Here is an 11051-nt window from a genome sequence, read left to right as displayed (position 1 = left end):
AAATTTAAGTATTGTAAAGCCCAAACAATTCAGACCCTTTGGGGCAAAAATGGGCGTTGACATTTTTCCCCTAAAAAACGGTCTGAATTTTTTGTGTATTTGAGTTTGTCCTACTAATTAAACGCACAAAAATAAGTAGGGTTCTATATAAAATATTGAAATTTCGAGTCCGAAGCATGATTAATCTATGGTCAAAGTACGTTAAAGTGTAACGAAAGAAGGGTTAACAAAAGAAAACAGGGGAAATTAAAAAAAGAAAAAACACTATAAGCGCGATAAATTCTTGCGCTATAGGAGATTAACGGAGACGTCTCCGTTAACACTTTAAGCCTTGATAATTCTTGCGCTAAAGGCATTTTCGTAACATTTTTTTTTGTTGGGGTATTTTGGTCGAAATTGTTTTTTTTTAGGGCATTTTGGTTCAGTACCCCGTATCCGAGAGGATTGAGCAAGGAAATATAAAATCTAAAGTAAAAACAACAATTCTATAGTAAAGTATGTTGATAAATTTTTGTACGGAACTAAAAGTTAAAAGATTAATATTCTTGGACATATGATATTTTTATGTGGATTTGCAGTCGGGTACGCTTTGCAGTCAAATTCAATATGTGATATTGCTTTCAAATCACATCACTCCATTAAAAGTGCCAAAAAAAGAAGAAGAAGAAGGATGTCAAATTAAATATGTGAAGAACTTATAGTTATTGATTTGGGAAGTGATATAAAATAAAATCAACTACTATTTGTTGGTCCATTGTTGTCAGAGAACAAGTGAAATAGTACTGAAACGTTGGGAGATCATGCAAATTGGGTGGGGGGATTAAATGATGTTATTTATTGATAAAATGGTAAAAAAAATGGGGGAAAGAGTTATTGCTTATACTTCACTCTAAATGTTTGCCTTAATACTTTTAACAAGTAACTTCTCAGAATAGAAGATTTATTAGCATTTGAAATTATAATAATAATTATATTATGAATAAGACCGTATACAGAAGACTAAATAAATAGAATCAAATGAAAAAATATCAGATATAAACTAATTCAAGTACCACATTAAAAAATTAAATATATAAATTAATTTATCATATGGGTAACTCTAGCACATAGCATTCATCATAAGTTCTTTCGCTTTCAAAGTCACATTTAGAATGAGTTACTTAACTAAAGTTGTGTCAAATAAAGCTTTTCTTTTGTAATGATACGATTTTTATATGTCATAGATCAATACTTAATCAGGATTGTTGATGAACAAAGTTAATCATAATAAGATTTGGATTTTATTAAATTAATGTAATCTAATGTGTTAAAATAAGTAAAACTATATTTAATATTTTACAAATTTACTTAAATATCTCAATGATATATAGTGATTTTTTATTATATCAAACAAATAAGATAATAATTTTCTATGATTAGTTCCATTTGATACCCATCGCGCATCGCGCGGGTACGAATATTAGTTAAACAAAAAACCATGAGTATAATTAAAATGAAAATAAAAAAGAGAATTGTTCGCACAGAAAAAGGAAAAAGCTAATTGATCGCAGCAATATTTAGGCTTACAAAATGCTGCCAGTAAGGAAAGAATAAAATACAGAACTCTTGTTTAACCATGATTTAGGAGGTAATTTAGAGCCCGTTTGGATTGGCTCATAAGTTGCTTATAAGTTGTTTTCAGCTTTTTTGAGTGTTTGATGTGACTTAAAGACATTTTGTCTTAAAATAAGCCCAAAAAAATAATAGAGCCCGTTGGATTGGCTCATACAATTCTTTATAAGTTGTTTTATTTTTTGAGTGTTTGGGCCTATTTGGCTTAGCTTACGAAGGCTTTTTTATAAGGCATTTTGACTTATAAAGCGCTTTTTTAAGCCCATCCAAACAGGCTCTTAGTTAAGCAATATTTGACCCTTAGATTTAATTGTGTACATGTGTAAGTAGATTAGGACCGCCTTTGGACAAACCGGACACAAAGCCTACTGGAGGGGAGCCTCTTTATACGAGAGTTGATCTATTTAGATAGTCAAATAATTTTTTTTTTTATTATGATTTTCTTCAACTCTTTACATATATTGTGAATTATTACTTATACAAACTTATAGTACTTTTTATGTAATTTTTAAATATGTAGATTTTGTTATAAGAGCTATTTGACTCCTGCCGGAGGAAGTATGAATTAAGTAATCAGTGAGGTGGAAAAAGAAAAAAAGGAAAAAAAAAAGAAGGCAATTTGCCCCAACCCTGCACCTACTAGGCTCATTCCTTTCTTCAAATACCTAAAAAAGCCCCCACATAATCTCATATTCACACTTCATCACAAAGGGCAAAACAGTACATCCACAGCTTTTTATTCCCAGTCCAATAATTCCACGGTTCTCATACAATATTATAAGGGAAATGGGTCAAAAATACCCACTACTTTGGAAAAAGAGCTAAAATATCATAGACATTTTTGGGTCAAAAATACCCTCACGTCCTTAAAGTTTTCAAATATACCCCTATCTTGACGGAAATTATCGAAAAAAAAAACCGAAATCGTTTTTAAGCTTAGCTCCATCATTTAAACCGACCCAACTATATAATAACCCATAAGATCCCCTTGTCCCCCAATATGTAGGTTTGAAGTTTGAGAGGGGGAATAAGGGGGATCTTATGGGTTATTATTTAGTTGGAGCAGGTTTAAATGATATAGCGGGTTTAAAAAATGGTTTTGGGTTATTTTAGGGGATAATTTCGATCAAGAGGTACATTTGAAAACTTTAAGGATGAGAGGGGTATTTTGTACCCAAAATAAGTTCAGAGGATATTTTTAGCCCTTTTTCCAAAGTAGAAGGGTATTTTTGACCCTTTTCCCATATTATAAATTTGACCACTATCCAAGAAAATTCCAACGCTACTTTTAGCAAAAAGCTTTTTGGATTAGGAGAAGAGGGTATTTCCAATAATCAGATCAAAAACTCCTAACCGTAGAAAATCAACCATGTCTTCCAAGCAAGGTACCCATCTTAATCTTCCTTTTGTCTCGTGTGATCAAGATTATACTTTTTGTCTTTGCTTAATAATATACACTATCGTAAAATAGTGGGTTGAAAATCTATTTTTGTTACCTTTTTGTTTTCTTGATTCATAAACTTTTAAACTGTAAACATATCTAGAATTTTTTTTAAAGTACAACAGAAGTATTCATGAAATCATGCTCTAAAATTCATGAAATTGTGCTCTAACTTTTACTAATGACTTTTACCTGATGTTTTAGAATAAACCAAAAATTTACAGAATCATACTGATCTTAGAAGATAAATCAAGATGATGAAAGAATTTGAAAATTTAAATTTAATTATACAAAATAAAATAATCAAAAATCAATATAATATATATTTCATAAAATAATCGTCCGAATTGTCCGACACCCCGCAAGTTGCTCAAGGAATGCGCCGACCCTACAAGCTTTAGAGGTCAAGCAATCCTGCTTTAATCCCATAATGCCGGACAGTTGCCGCAGGTAGGCAGGTTGCCGAGTTCGGTTAGCGGATAATTGTTCTACCGGTCCGGTTCCAATATTTTAGGAAGGAACAGGTTAAACGGTAAAGCCGAGCCGGGCCGGTTAAGCCGGTTTAACGTGAAAATTAAAAAAAAAAAAAAAAAAAAGATTGGTTGGGGCTGCACTTAAAATAAGATTAATGGACCGTTGGCAACGGTCCATTTGCAAAATAGCTAGTTAGCAAGCGGCCATTTTGTTAATTTTTGGCCCCCAAATTTTTTTTAACACTTTAATCCATCCTTCACCCCTATAAACCCTGCCATTTTCATTTTAATTCACACCAATTCACTCTTCTTCATCTTTCTCTCAAATCTCAATCTCTCAATTATAATTATTTTGCAATAACTAGCCACAAAGTCTTATTATAGTTTCAACTTTTAATTATTAATTTTGCAATTATAATATTGTTGGTGGAGTTAGTGATTTTGCAACAATCCGAAGTAGCTTTGGTGGATTTGCAATTCTAGCGCCTTGACTTTGTTAGAAATTAATCCGTGATTTGGTACCTTCGTTCCAACTCTATCTTTATTTTTTTTTGCAATTTAATTCTAGCAATTTAATTTACGCAATTTAATTTACGTAATTTAATTTTTGTAATTTATTTTCTTGTGATTTATTTGATTGTGATTTAAATTAATTCTATTTAATAATGTCAAAGAGATTAAGACGTGGTGAAGGTAGTAGTAGTCGTATTGTTAGGGGTGCGCTTAATGAGGAAACATTTGTGGAAGAAACACCTAATGTAGGTATTGATGTTGGTGGAAATAATCCACTTTTAGGTCATGAGGCAATGCAACAACATTTTACCGACACTTTTAATGAAGACTTAAATGATGATGATGAAACACAACCCCGAAAATCCCATAGGAGATACATGTCACACGCACAATCACATACACAAGACAAACCGCCTAGAACTCGTAAGCCAATGACTAAAATTTGGAAATTTATGACTAAGAATAGGAAAGCCAATCGGCTACATGTAACGTATGTGGACAAGTATTTAGTTTTAAGCAAGGAAGCTGGTAAGGATGGTGGAACGGGTACACTAAATTCTCATATGAGAACCAAACATATGGATGTTTGGGGAGAGCAAACGGGTTCAAATGTCGGGGGATTCAAATGACGATAGACCCACGAACCGGTAGAAATTTTAAAGTATGACAAGAAAAAGAACGCGTAGAAATAGCTAAAATGGTAGCTTATGATTGTTTACCATTTTCCTTTCCATCGGGTATGGGGTTTGTTACTTACATTCAACGTTGTTATAATCCGTTATTTGAGGGTATTCTAGAAGTACTTGTAGAGCCGATGTTATAGATTTGTTTAAAAAATATAGATTTTATTTGCGCGCGTATTTAATTCTTTAAATTGTAATGTTTGTCTTACCGCCTCGATTTGGGTCTTAGTATTAACCATTTAGATTTTTTTGCTATTACATGTCATTGGGTTGATGACAACTGGGTTATGCAAAAAAAGAATTATAGCTTTTTTTATATGACGAAGGAAAAGGTCGTCACGATGGAAAATTTTTAGCCGATTCAATGTCTACTATTATGAGATTTTTAACATTTATAGAAAAACACTTTGTATTGCTTTAGATAATGCTTCTAATAATACAAAGGCGGTTGGTCTTTTAAAAAAAGAAATAAACCCTCCTCTAAAAAATATTTTTCATGTAAGATGTAGTTGTCACATTTTAAATTTAATTGTTAAAGATGGTCTTGAGCATTTTGATGATTGTTCAAAAGTTAGAAATCTTTGTTGCGTTTCTTTTTTGTAATGCTAATAGGGGAAGAATTAGAGATTTTAAGAATGCTTGTGTGGAAAATAACCTTAGACCTAGGAAAATTCAAATAGAAATTGAGACTAGGTGGAACTACACTTACATTATGCTACAACAAGCATATGAGTATAGGAATCCCATACAACAAGTTCACAACAAATATATCTAGGATAGTCAGGATTGGTTAAATTTTATGCATTGGGAAGATGTTAAAGAATGTATTGAACTCTTAGAAAATTTTAATAATGCAACTCTTGCTTTTTCTAGACAATTTTATCCCACGGTAACCGGAATTTTAGCCTACTTAGCGGAAATAGCTAGAGTTTTACAAGAGTATAAACATAAACCCGATTATCAAGTGGCTATTTTGAAATGATAATCAAATTTAAGAAGTATTTTTCCCATCCCAACTTTATTTATATTGGGTTCCTTTTAAATCCTTGTTTAAAAGCTGTCTTATACTAAAAATTTGGTTAGTCAAATTTATACATTTTTAGAAATTGAAGCGGGAACTCAACCATCTTTGGCGAAGCCGAACTCGCTATTGATGATGAGTTTAGAAAAAGTTTTTACTCATTATTCTAGTTTGGAAGAACGTAAGACTGCAGTTACTCCACGCCCTACTACTTCTCAAAGTAGCAAAAAGGGCTTGTCGGGTTTAAAAGTTTTACATTCTGACCAACTTCTTCTTCTACGCAAACTTTGATGAATATAACTTTTATTTGATGCACCCAAATGTAGATATCAACTAACTGGATGAGGTGGACGTCTTAGCATGGTGGAAGAAGTACAAGGCAAGCTATCGGTACTTTCAAGAATGGCTCGAGATATCCTTACGGTTCAGTATCAACCGTGGCTTCGGAGAGCGCATTTAGCCAAGGAAGACTGACAAATTGGAGACCATAGACATTCATTATCCGGCTTTAGCTTGCAAGTACTAGTGTGCATTCGAGATTGGATTAGATCGGAGCGACGCAACCAAAACTTCAGAAGCGGAGGAAGGCGAAGAGGAAGAAATTGAAGATTTGATAGCTAGTGGACCGTGACCAAATGGAAGACTTTGAAGATATTTCCATGACCGAATATGATGTGGAAATTAACGAAATGGTTCAAAATTGGTGATTTTATTATTCTACTATTTTTGTACAACTCATGTATTATTTGCAAGTTAAAAAAAATACAACTTGCAAATAAATGTTATCCAAGAATGAATAAAAATATGGCTCATTGAGCTTACTTCTATTTACTTGTGTTCATATTTTTACTTTTATTAAGTTAGGAATATACCTAAAATATACTAAGAATATACTTATAAGTATATTAAGTTATATAGTATACTTAAACATATATAAGTATATATAGTATATACTTATAGTAAGTATATATAGTATATATATTAAGTTATACATATATTTAGTATATATATTAAGTATATATAGTATATATGTATATATAGTATATATATTAAGTTATACATATATTTAGTATATATATTAAGTATATATAGTTATACACATATTTAGTATATATATTAAGTATATATAGTATATATAGTATATATGTATATATATTAAGTTATACATATATTTAGTATATATATTAAGTTATACATATATATAGTATATATATTAAGTTATACATATATATAAGTATATGTAAGTTATACATATATATGTATAACTTAATATATATATATAGTATATATATTAAGTTATACATATATTTAGTATATATATTAAGTATATATAGTATATATAGTATATATGTATATATAGTATATATATTAAGTTATACCTATATATAAGTATATATAGTATATAGTACATATATATACATATATATATATATATATAAGTTATCCACATATTTAGTATATATAGTATATATGTATATATATTAAGTTATATATATTTAGTATATATATTAGTTATACATATATATAGTATATATATTAAGTTATACATATATATAAGTATATGTAGTATATAAGTATATATACTATATATATTAAGTTATACATATATATAAGTATATGTAAGTTATACATATATATGTATACGAAAAATCTTATTCCGTATTCCGACTTTGTTAAGTTTTGTTAGTCGGTAAATATTTAAACTTTAATTATAAAGTTGTATAACATATATAAATATATATACAATATACAAATAAATACTATAATATATATATATATACAAAAAAAAAAAAAAAAACATATTTTAAACACTCCAAACCCAGGACCGGATTCGAGTTTAAAACTCGAAATAGGAGCCGGTTAAACCGAACCTAAGTTAAATGTTCCGTTTTTTTTTAACCGGAAGCCGCATTATGCCCCTAAGTTCCATAACCGGTCCTGGTTGGTTAACAGGCTTAGCCAGCCCTATTCTCAATTGGCTGGTTCCTTTATTCAAATACCTAAAATGCCCCCACATAATCTCATATTCACACTTCATCACAGAGGGCAAAACAATAAACTCACAATTATTATTCCCACTCCAATAATTCCACGGTTCTCCTACAATATTATAAATTTAACCACTATCCATTAAATTCCAACACCACTTTTAAAAAAAACAAAAAAGGCTTTGTGTTTTGGGTTAAGAGAAAAGGGTATTATTTCCATTCTAGCAAATAATCAGATCCAAAACTCTTAACCCTAGAAAAAATCAACCATGTCTTCTAAGCAAGGTATAACATCTTAATCTCTGTTTTATTATCTTCTTTTAATCTTATTAACTTGCAATAAATACTGACTATGTTGTTGTTGTTTTTGTTTGTTGCAATAAATACTGAATTTCAAGATTTGATTTTTTCTTTTCACTTTTTGTTGTTTAATAACAAACCCCATCTTGATTTTCAAAGATTTGATTTTTTATTCATTTTTCATTGTATAATAAGAAACCCCATATTGAATTATCAAAAAAAGATTTTTTTTCTTGTAATCTGAAATTGTTTGTTTCATGGAAGACCCTATGTGCTTATGCATATAGTTTTTCATAAAGATTTGATTTTTTTTATTGTTAAATTTTCACATATAGCTGACCTAGGTAATTTGGGGTTAAGGCGTGTTTGGCTGATTAATTTTGTCAAAGATTTGATTTCTTTTCACTTTTAGTTGTATAACAAACCCCATATTGATCTTCAAAATATTCTTGATTTTTTTAAAATTGTTTGTTTTATGGCTGACCCTTTGTCCTTATGGATATAAACTTACATAAGATTTGATTTTTATTTTTTATTTTTTGTCATATGGATGAACCAATTAATTTGGGGTTAAGGCGTGTTTGGCTGATTGATTTTGTGAAAAGGGGGTATAAGAAAAGCTAAGAACTATATTGATTTCTGATTGCTATTTCCTTTTGGTTGAATAGGTGGAAAGGCAAAGCCTTTGAAGGCACCAAAGTCTGAAAAGAAGGAGTACGACGAGGTAATTGATGAAATAGTTTTTATTTTATTTGTGTATCCGTCCTTTGTGGTAATTTACCTCCCCCGTCACCGCGGAAGCATTGTTTACAAGTTGTTTGGTTGCATGGATTCTTCAGTTATTGTGTAGGTCTCGCGCTTTGACTACAATCCGTGTATTCAATATATTGTTTATTTTATATCTTGAATTCCCCACGAAGGTAGGGGTAAGGTCTGTGTACATCCTACCCTTCCACACCACTTGTGGGATTACACTGGCTATGTTGTTGTTTAAATCTTGAATTCATGATGAGAAACATTTTGCTCCAGATATAAGGTCTGTGTTTTCTTTTGAGCCGAGGGTCTTTCGGAAACAACCTCCCTACCTTCCAAGGTGGAGGTAAGGTCTGCGTACACTTAACCCTCCCCAGACCCCAAACTGTGGGGTATGTTGTTGTATATATGTAATGGTGATTTGACCTTTTAATTTGGGTAGATATAGTCTGTACTTATGAGTGTGATGAATTGTCCGAATTGGAACAAAGGATTCGTGTACCTGATTAAACTAATTTGGGATTGACGCTTAGCGTGAGCATGTCAGCTGGATCTTTTCTGTTCCTTATTTTTGGGGAAAGTGATTAGAATAATTTTCTTGATGAGAAAGTAAGATAGTGCTGTACAATTTTAACAGAGATGTAGACAAGCTATAGGTCTTAGAATTTATGGTTATAGTTACGCGCCTCAGCCCCATAGATAGCAAGAGTGAGGTTGGTTAGGGATCAGTCTGCAGAGGAAAATATGCAGTTAGGGATCCAGTCTGCAGAAGAAAACATGGGGTCTTTTGATTGCTTGTAGAGTTATGCAGATACTAGTAATGCAAGGATTAGTTAAATAGAGTTTAGTTATTCCATCATCTACCCTGCATAAGATAATGCATAACTTGACTCATAAGTTAAACATGATTTATTTATTATCTGGGATTGTAAAATGAAAACCAAGGGTGGCTTAGTTGGTTGAGCATGGAGGTCTCAGGTTCGAAACCCCTTGCCTACATACAACACTAGGGGATTTGCCTAGTGTGGTATCTCTCATGTGTGGTTTGTAGGCTATTGCACAGGAGCGTTACCCTGTGCGCACCCGAAGGGTAGCGGCGGCAGGTTCCCTTGTCATCCCCCCCCCCCCCCCCCCCCCCCCCCTCTCCCCAAAAAAAAAACAAAAACAAAAACAAAAAAAAAAAATTGAAAACCAAATCTTGTACTTGGTGTGTTGAATTTTATAGAAAGCAACTAAAAGGTCACAAACATGGTATTAGCTATGCAAGTTCAAATACATAAATGACACCCTTCCTTACCAACAACCCCTAAGAGTGCAGCGACTATTTGCCTGTAATGAAGGTATATTTTGTATCTGCATAAAAGAAGTTCTTATTTATTTTTGGAAGCACTTTGAAAACGGAAAAGAGATTTAAGGAGGAAAGGGAACACCAAAGGGGGGAAATAATAATGGGGAATCAGTGTGACTTTTGTTGTTTTTTCAGCAGGATTGCAAGTGGTATAGATAGGGTGCAACATTCTTTTTGTTGATGTAGTGTAGGGTGAGCGGAATAAGGATTCATATAGGTCGACCCAACTGGTTTGGATTTGAGTCGTAGTTAATTGATGGGTGCAGGGCAGGGTGGATATGTCTTCTACAGTTCTACCCCGCTCCATATATTCCTTTGACATATCTAGGTCAGTGAAGCTAATAGAGATTGTTATGCAAGTTATTCGTTTTGAGGAATATATATTTAGATGGTCACACATTCAGAGATTCTCTACTCGTTGCAATAATCTTTGGCATATAAGTTTTGAATAAGGGAGAGCCGGTGACTAAGTTACCAGTTTAAAAAAAAAAATGAATTAATTCTGTCTCTGCTTCATGAGCATACATGCGATATTTTTTGCTCTCCCTAACTTGTACGTGTTTGATGTATCTGCAGAATGATAAGGCTTTTCTTGCAAAGAAGAAGGAAGAGGAAAAGGCGCTAAAGGAGCTCAAGGCAAAGGCTCAGAAAGGGTCCATTGGTGGTGCTGGCCTGAAGAAGAGCGGAAAGAAATGAGGAATGTTATATTCTTCCTCCTAGTATTGATATGCTCTTTTCTTGCCCATGGCTAGATTTGGTGTTCTAAGTTCTAATAGTTAAGTTTTTGTTAACTTTTGGCTTGTTTCTATGGTGACTCAATGAATTAGTATTGGGCACTTGCTCCTTTCAAATATAATGACATGTATTGTGGTGCCTTTGCCCATCAATAATTCAATTTGTCGTTAATTTTTGTGACATGT

At 32.1% G+C, this 11051-nt stretch overlaps 1 long non-coding RNA gene across 1 annotated transcript; it reads left to right on the top strand.

The window, feature by feature from the left end:
- The first annotated feature begins 2860 nt into the window (after positions 1-2860).
- Positions 2861-10791, top strand: LOC132040964 (uncharacterized). Its single transcript, XR_009410824.1, has 3 exons — positions 2861-2996; positions 8699-8754; positions 10708-10791. It is a non-coding gene; the product is annotated as an uncharacterized LOC132040964 (long non-coding RNA).
- Positions 10792-11051: the final 260 nt, after the last annotated feature.

Source organism: Lycium ferocissimum, chromosome 12 (assembly GCF_029784015.1).
Source record: "Lycium ferocissimum isolate CSIRO_LF1 chromosome 12, AGI_CSIRO_Lferr_CH_V1, whole genome shotgun sequence".
NCBI lineage: Eukaryota > Viridiplantae > Streptophyta > Magnoliopsida > Solanales > Solanaceae > Lycium > Lycium ferocissimum.
This window is presented reverse-complemented; position numbering and strand designations above follow the sequence as displayed.